The 15,272-nt window shown below is 44.2% G+C and overlaps 1 long non-coding RNA gene across 3 annotated transcripts in view; it reads left to right on the top strand.

The window, feature by feature from the left end:
• The first annotated feature begins 5,687 nt into the window (after nt 1-5,687).
• LOC142656462 (uncharacterized) overlaps nt 5,688-15,272 on the top strand; it is a 30,549-nt gene continuing 20,964 nt past the window's right edge. For all 3 annotated transcript variants that reach the window (XR_012849683.1, XR_012849682.1, XR_012849681.1), the window contains exons 1-2: nt 5,688-5,893; nt 8,068-8,313. This is a non-coding gene — a long non-coding RNA (uncharacterized LOC142656462). The remainder of the gene's footprint in view (nt 5,894-8,067; nt 8,314-15,272) is intronic.

Genomic DNA, 15,272 nt, shown 5'->3' with positions numbered 1-15,272 from the left:
GGTAAGGATATGCTGGGAGATGATGTTTCACGAAAAAAAAATCATACCACCCATAATCTCGCTGCAGATCATACAGTGACTACAATACTGATTAGAGGCAGAATAAATATTTACATTAAGTGACTCACCGGTGACGTCTCAGATTCTAGTTCTTTTTCTCTTTTCTTCTCCCTCCGGTCCAGACCTCTATGATGGATTTCTCCCGGCCACGACCTGCAGTTTTCTGCTCAGATGTATTCAGCTTCTCACTTTTAAAACATTTCTGCACCTATAAATAAACATAAAATTCTCAACACCTCTAAATATAATAGCGCCATACACTATGTACCTGATTATAATAGTACCATACACTGTGTCCCACACACAGACCGTGCCCCCTGTAGATAGTGCCCCCATAGCCCCCTGTAGATAGTGACCCCATAGAGCCTGTGTAGATAGTGCCCACATATGGACTCCAGAGCTGCAAGGCAATAGTGCTAACCACTGAGCCACCGCACTACCCTACATATAGCTTCCCCTACAGATAGTGCTCCACGTATAGCCCACCTCTGTAGATAGTACCTCACATATAGCCCACCCCTGTAGACAGTGCACTACATATAGCCCCCTGTAGGTAGTGCCCCACAGGTAACCCACCCATGTATATGGTGTCCCACATATAGCCCACCCCTATAGATAATGCCTATAGATAGTGCTCCACATATAGCCCACCCCTGTATATAGTGTCCCACATATAGCCCACCCCTGTAGAGTCCCACATATAGTGCACCCCTGTATATAGTGTCCCACATATCGCCGACCCCTGTATATAGTGTCCCACATATAGCCCACACCTGTATATAGTGTCCCACATATAGCCCAGCCCTGTATATAGCATCCCGAATATAGCCCACCCCTGTATATAGTGTTCCACATATAGCCCACCCCTGTATATAGTGCTCCATATCGCCACATATAGACCCCCCATGTAGATAGAGCCCCCACTATAGATAATGCCACTCACCGTATTATTAGAATAAAAACAAAAAAACTTTACATACTCACATGATCCCGTTCCCGTGCCGTCCGGTGGCAATGCAGATCTGCTCTCTTCTGGTCAGGTCTGCTGGAGCTGAACAAGCAGCGCGTCACTGATTCCCGGGGCAGGTCAATTTGCCCCGCCAATGAGCGTCATTATAAGGCGCTGAATGGTTGGGCACGAAACGTGCCCAGCCATTCAACGCTAATGCATGTATTTTTACCTGCGTGCTATAGACGCAGGTACAATTACTGCAAGAGGGGATGGCTGTCGCTAGCACCGGGGCCCCCTCCAGTGCTAGCGACGCCACCGGGCATGAGAGGGCCTGTACCGCAAGGTCCATAAATTTTAGAGACTCAGCAGCGCAGGCCCCGTAGTAGCATCGCTACCACTGTAGCAGCCATAACGGCTGCTAGCGGCACCATCGGCTATATGGGGGGGGGCGTGTCGGCGGGCGGCACGGGCCCCCTAATGCCACGGGTCCCGTAGCAGCCGCTACGGTTGCTATGGTGGTAGTTACGCCACTGGTCGGACGGCTGTGGAGTGTTACCCGCGGGCCACCCGAATATAGCGGGCCGTGCACATGGCCGCGTGCATTCATTTCTATGGGCCTGGACCGCAAAATACGGCCGTAATAAGACATGTACTATTTTTTTGCGGTCTAGGCTCCTGGGCAATGCACGGACTGTGGAAACCACGGTCGTGTGCATGGGCCAATTGAAATGAATTGCGGCCACAAAAATACGTTCATGTGCATGGGGCCTTAACATATAAGAGGGTATGCTGAGATTTTCAGTTCCATAGTAATTGAAACGCATGTCGTCAGTTTTGCTAAGTGGAACTATTACCTGTTTTTTTTTCCTTGTTGAATCTAAATAATTGTACAGCTTTGCTTTCCAGCTGTTAAACAAGTTAACCTACAGCAGGTATGATTGCAGGCGAGCGAATGACTTATCACGGGATCATAATTCAATCAATGGTGGCAGATGTTGCGTATATTGCCTGGAGTAATACTGTAGAGATAATTAAAAACAGTCACATCCTTAAGTGTTGATTTTTGCTCAAGACTTCTCATCTTAATGCTTTTTGTAAATAGGTCGGACAGAGAAAACACATTGCAAATCACAAAAGCAAATTCTGCAGTTACTTGTCATGTCATTTGCTATAAGGGGTCATTTGCTGTCATGAGTTGTTACACAGCACATTACCATCCATACCAAACATCCAAAAGAAATAGGTAGAAACAGTACACATTTATAAAAGCTGTAAAAATATTTGCATAGTGTACCCCAAGTCTTTTTTAGCGTAAATTATGGCATGACATGTTGAATAGTGAGGGTAAGTCCACACGGAGCGACACTGACCCGGCCAACAACTGTGCCAGCACCATGTTCTGTGCAGCTTTCAAACAGCCAAATGGCCACGCGTTGTTGCGGGTAATACGGACCTTTACTTGCAAAATCGTGTGTCCATTAATGAATATATCCTTTATGGCCGCAAACTTCTGCAGGTCAAGCGACGTTTTACCCGCAACAACGCGCAGTCATTAACAGGCAGTTTGACAGCAGTGCCGAATATGGTGCCAGCGCGGATGTTGTCCCCATCGGGGTTGAGTCAGTGCGGCTCCATGTGGCCTTACCCTAATACTTCCAGTTTTCTGTCAAAGAGGGGTTCACCTGAATGTATGACGTGTCATGTAGACAAGAGCTGAGACCTCCACAAATCCAAAAACATTGCAGAGAGTCACATACTTTGGGCATGTCCATATGTATACTCGCTTATGCGTTCAGTTGGAATTCTCCTTTAAAGGGTTGCTCCTATCCTAAGAAGTGACTTCATGATCGTGGGGGTTTTAACTCTAGGACACCTGCCGATCCTGGGAAAAAAGCATAAGCTCCCTTAGCCGTTTCTCTGCACAACCCATGACCTATCAATCCAATAGGCTGCAACACAATTATATTCAAATGGAGAAAACTCCATTACTTTGGGGAAAACTCATCGTCCTTACAGCCTCCTATGAAGCATGCCATTTTGTTTTCATACAGTGTCACATACACTACGTATATATACATAAAAAAAAAACCTCACTGCGAAATTACAGCGTCACACAGATTTACAAAAACATCCATAGAATAGCATTAGCACCTTATTGCGGATCTGTTGCACTTGGAATTAGTAGGGATCCATTATACCGGCGTGAGCATCAGGCCTTAACTTAGAAATCAATAAATGTAAAAACTGATTAAACCAAAAATAAAAACTTCAAAAACTTGCATTTGCTGGTGATTTCTTGATTTTATATGTAAATCCTCTGAATTTGATTTGATTCAGAGTGAAATATATAGTTTGTAAAAATATGGAAAATCCCTTTAAGAATATTCTCCATTAAGCTATTTTATAGTTTTCTTAGATAATGCTACATGTGCCACATACATACATTTAATATGTGGACAAAAGTATTGGGACACACCTATTAATCATTGAATTCTGGTGTTTTATTCAGTCCCATTACCGCAGATGTATAAAATCCAGCACCTCGCCATGTAGTCGCCTTTACAAACACTTGTGATAGAATGGGTCAATCTAAAAAGATCACTGAATTCCAGGGTAGTCCTGTAATAGGACGCCACCACTGTAACAAGTCAATTCTAGAATTTCTTCCATCCTAGATATTTCACAATTAACTGTGAGTAAAAGTCACCAAAACTCTGCTGACTCAATAACTGCAGAGTATAGACCTCCTCTGGCATTAATATCAGCACCAAAGCTGTGCCCCAGGAGCTTCACACATGTATTTCCATGGCCGTGCAGCTGCATGCCAGCCATATATCACCAAGCACAATGCCAAGTGTCGGATGTAGTGGTGTAAAGCACGGCCCCACTGGACTCTGGAGCAGGGGAAACATGTTCTGTGGAGTGATGAATCACATTCTCTATCTGGCAGTCTGAGGGATGAGTCTGGGTTTGGTGAATGACAGGAGCACGTTACTTGCCTGACTGCATTGGGCCAACTGTAAAGTTTGGTGGAGGAGGGGTAATGCTATGGGGTTGTTTTTCAGGGGTCGGTCTATAGTCCTTAGTTCAGTGAAGGGAAATCTTTATGCTGCAGCATACCAAGAGATGTAGGACAATTGTAGCTTCCAACTTTGTGGGAACAATTTGGGGTTTGGCCATTTTGCAGCATGACTGTGCCCCGCGACACAAAGAAAGGTCCATAGAGGCATGGTTGGGTGAGTTTTGCGTGGCAGAACTGCAAAGAAGGGACCAACTCTACAGTATATTAATACCTATGGATTCAGAATGAGATGTCATAAGAGCTCCTGTAGGTGTAATGTGTAGGTGTCCCAATACTTTTGTCTACAATGTCATGTATTTGTTATTACCCAGATGGTTAACTGCTGAAGCTCCGTCCATACTATAACATCATAGCACCAAAGCTGAAAAGACCCAAGGAGCATTATCTGGAATTATCTAAATGTCTTCTTAGTCTCAGGAAGTCTTGTAATGTCCACAGTTGTTTGACCGCTTCATAATCCCCACAATAATAGATAAAGGTGCGGTTGAAGAAATACAAATAACGACTAAGGCGCGTAAAGCCTAAAATAACAAATGGAAGCAGGTCTGGCAGGTGGAGGAATGCCCGGCTCTGGGGTCATTTAAACCTGGCTGTCAACACTTGATAGATGTAGAAGGTGTAAAAATTACAGGCGGTTATGTAGGTTGAATATTATAAGAAATTAATTTTTTTGCCATTATATTAGTAATAATCTCAGTTACATAATGTTGAGGAACTCACACATGCTATTCCGATTCTGGTAAAGATTTGTCTGTCTTAATTTGATAGCGTCTTTGAAGAACTGGATGTAGGACTTTTGTAGGACTGCATAACTGCATGCTACCAAGAGACGCCTAATAATAAATGACTAATTCTGTCTACTCCTCTTTATCAAGTATGGATAATCCCATAAATTATACACATCCTTTAGTTTCAATATCAGACTCCCTTAATATTATATGGGACCAGCTGTGTGATTTCAAAACTGCTGTGACGCATGTTCCACCTGTTTCTCCCGCTTCCTGTAATCTCTCCCGATTGAGCTTTTTATGGAGACCTGCTCTTAGCATCCCGTCTCCCGCTGCATTTACATTAGTAATTATTACATTACACTTGTAATTTGCTGCATATATTGCTCCATTTTTTTTTTGTTCTTAAAGGGGTTGTCCACATGAAAGTCACCAAGTGATCAATTGATTGCTGCTCATATTCATGACAATCAGCTGTTATCAACAGGAGAACTAGAGGTAAAAAACTAATTAATACCGGTGGCTCTTCACTCTACTGGAATGTCCCCCTCTATTATGTCTGACCCTATTGCTCATTATAGACTCCCTGGTACATGCATGGTATGCCAGAACTATAGTCAACATTGACACTTATACAGGCATAGCAGTAGAAGAGCGAAAGATAATTGTCACCCGGCCTCTCTTCCCTGTGTCCGGCTCTGAAACCACTGACAAATATTGAAAGACTGTAATTTGAGGCTTTCAGAACTGGAGATATGTAGGATGAAGTAGCGTAGTTGACAATTGTCCTAATTTTACTGGATTTGTACCAGATTTTATTTATTACATTTATTCTTTGATCTTTCGCTACAATCAACAGATATAAAAGAGCCTTTGGTTCCATTCTTATCATGTACTGTTCCAGCGTAGCAGCACTTTTTAGACTTTCTAGACTTGTGAGGACATTTTCTGATGCAGACCAGCAACTTGACATCATCTTGCCAGCCTCTGTCAGGATATAGATCATGCAGAAGACATGCCGTAAGGACCTGCCACTTGTAAATACTAATGCGACACAGGGAATGAGGACGGGTAAGTCTACTGGGTCACTATATGGCACTAGTGAGGTACTGTATGGCATAAGCGGGTCACTGTATGGCACTTCTTTGGCTACTGAATGACACTATGATAGACACACTGTTTGACCTTATTAGAAACAGTTTGACATTTCTATAGTCATTTTATGAGATTACTACGGACATTGTATGGCCCTACTTGGGCACTCTGTGGCAGTTCTTTAGAGATTGTATTGCACTGCTATAGATACTGTATGGCACTACTGGGACATTGTATGGCCCTACTGGAACACTGTGTGGCAGTACTATAGGCATTGTAGAGCAATATTATGGGCACTGTATGACACTACTGCCTGGGAGATACCTGTTACATCTTTAACAGTGCTGTTACCGTATGTGAATTAAAATGACGTTTCAAGACATGGGACACACACAAAAAATGAATAAGAGATTGTGATGACTAGATGACTGGGACAGCTTTTGGGGTTTGTTCCCGGTATGTAGTTGTTAGTACCTATTGAAAGTTGTCCAAGGCTCATTGATGCACGTGGGGAATGAATGCTATCCCATTTGATCCGATCAGAAGGGTTGCGATAGCACAAATGTCTGAAAAGTTACTGCTGGCTCTGATACAAAGGAGTCAGAATACACAGAGCATCGCTGCTCACTGTGCATAGGGCTGTGTAGCCAGAGACCGGTCAGAGTGGCTATGCTGACCACTGTCCACCTCTAAATGCACCTATAATGGTCACGTAAGCATCAGATTTGAACCCTGGAGCAATAGAAGTAGGTGGCTTGTCCTCGCGAATCACATTTTCTTTTGCATTATATGTAATAGCCGGTTTCGTGTGCGCAATGAAAGAGATGGCACAAGGAAGCAATATGGGAAAAAGATTAGCCGGTGGAGGTAGTGTGATACTCTGGGCAATGTTCTGCTGGATAACCTTGGGTCCTGGCATTCATGTGGATGTTAGTTTGACACGTACCACCTACCTAAACATTGCGGCAGACCAAGTACACCGCTTCATGGCATTGATATTCCCTAATGTGGTCTCTTTCAGCAGAATAATGCCCCTGCCATACAGCAAAAATTGTTCAGGAATGGTTTGAGATGCATAACAAAAAGTTCACGGTGTTGACATGGCCTCCAATTTCCCCAGATCTCAATCCGATCGATCATCTGTGGGTTGTGCTGGAAAAACAAGTCTGATCCATGAAGACCGCACCTCACAATATACAGGACTTAAAGGATCAGTTTCTAACATCCAGGTGCCAGATACCACAGGACATCTTCAGAGGTCTTGTGGAGTCCATGCCTTGATGGGTCAGAACTGTTTTGGTGGCACGAGGGTGACCTACACAATATTAGGCAGGTGGTTTTAATGTTATGGCTGAACGGTGTAAACACTCATAGATCTCATATGCATCTTCAAAAAAAAAAAAATCTTTCTCTTGAGAAATCAATACAATGCTGCTGTTGAGAGCTCCACATTGTACAGTATCTCAGATTCACAGGCATGTTAAAGGGTAAATACATTTTCAGAAAACTTCTGACATGTCATAGTGACATGTCAGAAGATTTGATCGGTGGGGGTCAGAGCACTGAGACCCCCAACAATCGCTAAAACGAAGCAGCAGAAGCGCTCGGGTGAGAGCTGAGCCGCTTGGTTTCTGATCGACTTTTCTCGGAAAGCCGAGCAGTTAGTGTACGGGCTCATAGACTTTCTATTGTGTTCGTACACCGTTATATTGGCTTACATCTGAGCCGATCAGAAACAAAGCGTCTCAGCGCTTACCCGAGTGCTTCTGCCACTTCCTTTAAGCGATCGGTGGGGGTCTCAGTGCTCGGACCCCCCAATCAAAACTTCTGATATGCCACTATGACGTCAGAAGTTTTATGAAAGTTTAGTTACCCTTTAAATATTTGGAATTAGGTATATGTCGCATATTGTTTTTTTTTACAGGAAAGGTAAGACTTTCTTCTTATTATTACTATAAAAATCAAATGGTTTAATTTTTCAGTTTGTAATGTTTGTTAGAATAAAATATGTATATGTTAATGCTTGTATTTGGGGAGTTAGTAAGAACATAAGTATAACTCATGGGATGTTAGCGCCTTTATTTTGTTAATGTTTGAATTTCTATTTATTTTCTTGTTGCCCACATAAAAAAAAAATGCATTAAAAAAAGCATCATCAAATCTGTGAGGATTGTGGAGTTACTCTCCAACAACGAAACACTAAAGTTATTTACAAGCATCACAGGAGCGCCACGAGAAGGAGTGATCCCCTTTTTTCTGAAACCCATTGGATATTGTCTTCCACCGGATGACCTGGTGTTTACCAGCCGCCGGTGTCCACTCCAGAGGCCTGCATACGTTTACCACACGAAGCATTAAAATTGAGTTGTGCCGACAAACTTGCACAACCTCAGAGGGTGAGTACCATCACTACTCTTTGACTCACCAATATCTCATACACTTCCACCACTATCTTCTTGCTTTGAAAAACATCCAAACATTATCACCTTAGAGGAGCGCCTGTGTCTTTTTGTCTTGCTTTTTCCACATCTCCCTTCCCTCTCCCGTTTTTTCAAAGAAGCATATAAAAATAGCTTTCTCATTATTGTTTTCTGATTCCCTGTGATCCTCTTGGTGCTGCTGCTAATCTGTGCTGCTAGGGGAGGGGCTCTGAGTGGTATCAGTCTAGTTCCCCGCTAGCAGCTGACAATATATTCCCTTCTTACTTTTCCTGCAGATAGGTAACATGGGTTCCAGAGACGTGAAAACATATACTGTGTGATATCCACAGTATAAACTGCCTTAGAAGCTAATGAAAATATAATGATATAAAACAATATAGATGGAATGGACATGTGCAGGGTTCATATCAGCTTACAGAATGCTGAGCTTTACAGCCCTAACAAGCCGAGAAGAAGGAATCTCCTCAGCTATACTGCCAAGCTGCTGCAGAGGCTCTGCTCCTTTCCTGACAAGCAGAGCAAAAAGCTATTTCTATTGGCTGCTCTGAAGTGAACAGAGGATCACTAAGCAGCATCCATGAACACTCCTCTCCTTAGGTGGATGTGCACATTGCTATACACATTGAACACCAGGTGGCGCCAGTAAAGGTCATACCTTTTCACTGGATATTTTTTTTTAAACAGTATGTAAATGCAAATATTGTTATTTTTTTATGATCTTTACAATGAATATGATATTTAATAGTAGAACAATTCAATAGAAGGGAGTCCCTCATGCCTAACCTCCATCTATTAGCTGGAGTGGTGAGATGCTTCAAAGATAGCCTCTATCTCTGGAGGACCTAGAATGTCATGGAAAGACCATTGATTTCAATCAGCACCATGTAATTCGTCTTTTCCCCTGTAGTGGCACTGCAGGGGATTTGAACACTTGCTCCCAAGATCCTCTTCAAATTACAGCTGATTTTTGTGGTCCTAGGAGCAGATCACCCTGTGATCAACTTACTTTAAGAGACGGTTTTAACAAAAAGGGGATTGTCAACAGAGGACAACCCCTTAAAGTAGAATTTCCCATTATTGAAAAGAATTTTCACCCATGACCATGTGCTGGTAATTTATCACAACAAGGCAATCTGATCAGAATACATTTGGCTGCTTGTATGTGTTAACATAAATGAACATAAATTAAAAAATGGTAATTTTTCATGTTTAACCCCTTAGTGACCAGCCCATTTTAGGCCCTAATGACCAAGCTATTTTATTCGTTTTTCTATAGTCGCATTCAAAGAGCTATAACGTTCTTATTTTTTCGTCTACATAGCTGTATGAGGACTTGTTTTTTGCGGGATTAGTTGTGCTTTTTAATGGCACCATTTTTGGGTACATATAATTTTTATATTAACTTTTATTAACCTTTTTGGGGGGGATTATAAAAAAACCCTGAAATTCCGCCATTGTTCTATGCGTTTTTAAATTGACGCCGTTCACTGTGCGACGTAAATAACATGTTACCTTTATTCTATGGGTCGGTACGATTACGGCGATACCACATATGTAGAGGTTTTTTTTATGTTTTACGACTTTTGCACAATAAAAACACTTTTGAACTAAAATTATTTGTTTTTGCATCGTCGCTTTCCAAGAGCCGTAATTTTTTTATTTTTCCATCAATGTAGTGATTTTTTGGGCTTGTTTTCTGCGGGACAAGACGTAGTTTTGAATGGTACTGTTTTGGGGTGCGTGGGACTTATTGATTCATTTTTATTATGACTTTTTTGGGGGGCAATAGAAAAAAATGGCAATTTCGCCATGGTTTTTTGCGTTTTTTTTTACGGTGTTCACTTTGCGGTTTAAATTACATATTAACTTTATTAATGGAGTCATTACGGTCGCGGCGATACCACATATGTGTACTTTTTTTTTTTTTTTACACTTTTACTAAATAAAACCACTTTTTATGGAAAAAAATGGTTTTATTTATTTTTTTACTGTACTTTTTATTAATAATCTTTATTTCACTTTGATGACTTATTTTATTAGTCCCACTAGGGGACTTTACTGTGCGATGTTCCGATCGCTGCTATAATGCTCTGGTATACTTCGTATACCAGAGCATTATTGCCTGTCAGTGTAAATCTGACAGGCAATCTGTTAGGACGTGCCTCCGGCGCGTCCTAACAGGAATATGTCCAGGGCAGACCTGGGGGCTTTTATCAGGCCCCCGGCTGCCATGACACCCCATCGGAGACCCGCGATTTCATTCGCGGGCCGCCGATGGGTGACAGAGGGAGCGAACTCCCTCTGTAAACAAAGTTAAATGCCACGGTCGCTATTTAACGGGTTAAACGGCCGCGATCGAAGTAAACTTCGATCGCGGGCGTTGGAGCAGGAGCTCAGCTGTCATCAGACAGCAGAGCCCCGGCTCCAGCCTGCACGGGGGACCCGTGCAGGACTTAGACTAGGCTGACGTGAAAAGGCGTCAGCCTAGCCTAAAGCCCATTAGTGACCGACGTGAAAAGGCGTATTAGTGGTCGCTAAGGGGTTAAACAGCCAAACCTATGGAGCTCACCTGATCATAAAGTCTTCTAAGACTCATGGCTTAATTGATTTGCCCTGTAAAGTGCACACAACATGTCCGAAGCTTAAGGCTGTCTGTATAAGGGACATGACGGGTGCTGTGCCATTTGCCGCCTCAGGCAGCCTAATGCCCCTGCCACACCTTTCCTCGCACCTCCTGCCTACTGGCAAATTTGTGTCTGATAGGCAAATTTCTCCTTTAATTGCATAACATTTTTATTAAAGGAATCAGCAGCCAAGTAGACTGTAAAATAGCACCTCTCCTCCTCCTCCTCCTCCTCCTCTGCACTACCATCTATTTCTCTTCTCATAATCTCATTTACTGACTTGTTTCCTCAAGATTAATCATGACAGGTGTCAGAACTGGTTGGATAAGAGCGAAACAAACACACTTTCTCAACAACAATTTTCTTATCACATCCAAACGCTGTCATAGATACACATTTAGTCTGCAAAACATTTGCATTTTTCCAGACGCGTTTCGTGGTGTTTATGGTTTTTTATTTTTTGCTTTCTTGCTGGAAACGAAGGGGTTAAGCATCACGTCTGCCAACAAAGTAGATACTCTACCCCGCTCTCATCCTTTTCCCCTAATGGTTTTGCTAAGGTTGATTGGAGGTGCAGCGAATCTGTAACCTGAGCTGAATGATAATGAATGGAGTGACATGTGATAGGCTTTCATTGTTACAACCTCAGCTTCCCAAGCAGCTTGCCTTATCACAGTATCACACTAGCGCACAGGGTTCACATATCAAGGATACATATCACTAACTTTGATTCTTTCACTCCCACTTGGAAATGGTCTCCACTGATTGAGAAAACAGAAACTGACTTTCTCCAGATCATTGTAACAAATATAGATTGTTCCTTCGCACAACGGCTGCCGCACCAGACAAGATTCTAATGTGTGTTCGTTGATTTGGTTTCCCCCAGGACCATTAGTTGAGAGATGGGAAGTGATCTCATATGAACAATATTCTGGAGAATACTGGAATGACATATTTTCTATCTTATTTCACATCATCGTTGAGTTTTTGTCTTTCCAATTTTTTCCCCTATATTACAGTAGTTTTTATTATTTACAGTAAGTCCATTGCCACCGTTTGTTTTCTGGCTAATGTCAAACGCTATTGGAATGGGGTAAATACAGAAGAGAGAGGGCAACATAAAAAATACAAAATTGGTCCAGGGCTGTTTGTTCTCCCTGTGGGTTTCCTCAGGTTGCTCCTGTTTCCTTTCACACTCTAAAACCATATTGATAGGTTCATTTTCTTCCTATGAAATTGTCCCTAGTGCGTGTGTCTGAGACGGAGACGTTAGATTGTGAAGCCCATTGGGGACAAGGACTGATGTGAATGTTGGCAATCTCTATACAATGTTGTGCCACATGGGAAATAGATAGGGCCTGGCCCTGATTCCTTAACAGCTAAGGCTACATTCACACAAACGTGGCCAACCTCGGACGTAAAAAGCTGCCGTTTTTTACGTCTGAGGTGCACCCGTGCTGCGCCTGTGCGGGACGCGTTATCACGCATCCCCCATAGAATAGATTCTATGGAGGGATGCATGAAGCGCAAAAAAAATAGGACATGTCCTATTTTTTTATGGACCCACGTGTGAACAGAACCATTGAAGTAAATGAGTCCGTGTGACGGCCATCACACGGATGTGATACACGCTCGACTAAATGAGCCCTTACAGGGAAAGAATGATAGTTTGATCCTTGGACCTTTTTATTGCTATCATTCCCAGCGTAGCATAGATGCCATCTGCAAGCCCAAGATGATCGAGAATGGGCCAAACAAGCTCCCTTCTCTCCTAGGGCTCGTAAGTATCTCGATGAGCTGATTTAATTGGCGTCACTAGGGGGGTGGTTGGTGCTGGCAGCAAATGTGCCCTGGATTCTAGTGGGCACCATCAAGCCCCTCTGCTTTGGTCAGGGTATTTAAAAACAGAGCTAGGACAGCAAACTAAATCTCTGGCTGCTTCTATTGCACAATTTTGTGTAAAATTGACCCGAATGAGTCTTCTATATGGAGCAAATCTGTACCGTTTATTATTGTTAGTAATTAGTAATCTTATATTTAGTCATCTCATTTTTTTTTTTACTTCATAGTTTTTTAGGGAAATGTAAAAACATTTATTGTTTAGATCCATCTCCTATTGATGCCAACATTTGGAGGCTTATAGACTGCGGGCAATGTGTATTTTTTTTTTTCCCTGTATGCCATAGAGCAGGGGTCTCAAACTCGGCCGGGTAAGTGGGCCGCATATAGAAAAAATGGGAAGTTGACGGGCCGCATTACTTTCAAATTTGATACAATACAAAATTATTGTTAATCAATTAGTTATTTGAACTACTATAACACTATATTACTAGAATAATAATACTACATTACTGTAATAATAGCGCTAGGTTTAAAATTTGAGATATTTCTCCACGTGCTTATTTCAACAATCCAGCTTTCCAGTTTAAGTGTCGCTAAATGCAGTCCGGCGGCTCAGTTAGCACACATGTCAAGATTGGGCAGACCCTTTTAGATAGTGCTGCAGTGCCCTCTGTGGATGCTGCCGCAGTGTCCTCTGTTGATGCTGCCGCAGTGCCCTCTGTTGATGCTGCCGCAGTGCTCTCTGTGGATGCTGCCACAGTGCCCTCTGTAGATAAGTCCACAGCACCCTCTGTAGATAAGGTCACAGTGCCCTCTGTAGATAAGGCCACAGTGCCCTCTGTAGATAAGGCCACAGTGCCCTCTGTAGATAAGGCCACAGTGCCCTCTGTAGATAATGCAACACACCCCTAGATAATGCCAGTGTCCTCTTCAGATACTGCCACACACCCACTTGTAGATAATGCCACAGTGCCCTCTGTAGAGGCTGCCACAGTGCCCTCTGTAGAGGCTGCCACGGTGCCCTCTGTAGAGGCTGCCACGGTGCCCTCTGTAGAGGCTGCCACAGTGCCCTCTGTACATTCTGCCACAGTGCCCTCTGTACATTCTGCCACAGTGCCCTCTGCAGATGCTGCCACAGTGCCCTCTGCAGATGCTGTCACAGTGCCCTCTGCAGATGCTGCCACAGTGATGTCAGGGGCTTGCACAGAGCTGGAGTCCCGGAGCAGAGCCGCTTCTGGCACTCTGCCTGGGATTCCAGCTCTGCTCCTGACATCACTGTCCATATATGGACAGAGATGTCAGGGGCAACCCCAGAGCTGGAGTCCCAGGCAGAGTACTAGTACGCTCTTCCTGGGACTCCAGCTGTGCTCCTGACATCACTGGGACTCCTGCTCTGGGGAAGCCCCTGACATCATTGTCGATGTATGGACAGCGATGTCAGAGGCTCCCCAGAGTCCCGGAGCAGAGCCGATAATAGCGCTCTGCCCGGGACTCCGCTCTGGGGAAGACACTGACTCACTGTCCATATATGGGCCGATATGTCAGGGAATTCCGCAGCGTCCCGGAGCAGAGCCTATACTAGCGCTCTGCCCGGGACTCCGCTCTGGGGAAGACCCTGACACACTGTCCATATATGGGCAGATATGTCAGGGAATTCCGCAGCGTCCAGGAGCAGAGCCTATACTAGCGCTCTGCCCGGGACTCCGCTCTGGGGAAGACCCTGACACACTGTCCACATATGGGCAGCGATGTCAGGGAATTCCACAGAGTCCCGGAGCAGAGCCTGTACTAGCGCTCTGCCCGGGACTGCGCTCTGGGGAAGACCCTGACACACTGTCTATATATGGACAGAAATGTCAGTGAATTCCACAGAGTCCCGGAGCAGAGCCGACACCAGCGCTCTGCTCGGGACTCTGGCTCTGGGGAAGCCCCAGACATCGCTGTTCATATGTGGACAGTGATGTCAGGGAATTCCACAGAGTCCAGAGCAGAGCCGACACCAGCGCTCTGCTCCGCTCTGGGCAAGACCCTGACACACTGTCCATATATGGGCAGCGATGTCAGGGAATTCCACAGAGTCCAGGAGCAGAGCCAACACCAGCGCTCTGCTCCGCTCTGGGCAAGACCCTGACACACTGTCCATATATGGGCAGCGATGTCAGGGAATTCCACAGAGTCCAGGAGCAGAGCCGACACCAGCGCTCTGCTCCACTCTGGGCAAGACCCTGACACACTGTCCATATATGGGCAGCAATGTCAGGGAATTCCACAGAGTCCCGGAGCAGAGCCTGTACTAGCGCTTTGCCCGGGACTCCGGCTCTGGGGAAGCCCCAGACATCGCTGTTCATATGTGGACAGCGATGTCAGGGAATTCCACAGAGTCCATGAGCAGAGCCGACACCAGCGCTCTGCTCGGGACTCCGGCTCTGGGCAAGACCCTGATACACT

This window comes from Rhinoderma darwinii, chromosome 6, assembly GCF_050947455.1.
Source record: "Rhinoderma darwinii isolate aRhiDar2 chromosome 6, aRhiDar2.hap1, whole genome shotgun sequence".
NCBI lineage: Eukaryota > Metazoa > Chordata > Amphibia > Anura > Rhinodermatidae > Rhinoderma > Rhinoderma darwinii.
Note: the sequence above shows the minus strand (reverse complement) of the source record. Positions and strands in the feature narration are given on the sequence as shown.